This window comes from Buceros rhinoceros, unplaced genomic scaffold (assembly GCF_000710305.1).
Source record: "Buceros rhinoceros silvestris isolate BGI_N320 unplaced genomic scaffold, ASM71030v1 scaffold27470, whole genome shotgun sequence".
Classification (NCBI taxonomy): domain Eukaryota; kingdom Metazoa; phylum Chordata; class Aves; order Bucerotiformes; family Bucerotidae; genus Buceros; species Buceros rhinoceros.
The window spans coordinates 21,191-21,557 of record NW_010388288.1 but is presented as its reverse complement, the minus strand read 5'-3'; positions in this window follow the sequence as shown (position 1 = coordinate 21,557).

Genomic DNA, 367 nt, shown 5'->3' with positions numbered 1-367 from the left:
CATCTAGAGGTCTCACTAATTCTTTTCGCCCTTCCCCTATCTCTGGTGAGATAGGGAAGGGGTATTATCGTCATCGGACTTGGCTCACCTTGGCCAACCGTTGACAAGCTGCCGCCTCACTCTTCCAACTGCGAGGATGGACAGTTGAAGTGTATTTCATTACTGCACAGTCAAGGAATCCCAGCATAGCCAAAAGATGCCATCTGTACCTTCCCAGGAGCTGGGTCAAGACCTCTGGCCTCCAGCTGAGCTACACAGCTACCCTAGAACCACAGAATCGTTTGGTTTGGAAAAGACCTTTAAAATCCTTGAGTCCCCCCGTTCCCCAGCACTGGCAGGTCCCCCCTGCCTCCTGTCCCTCAGCCCC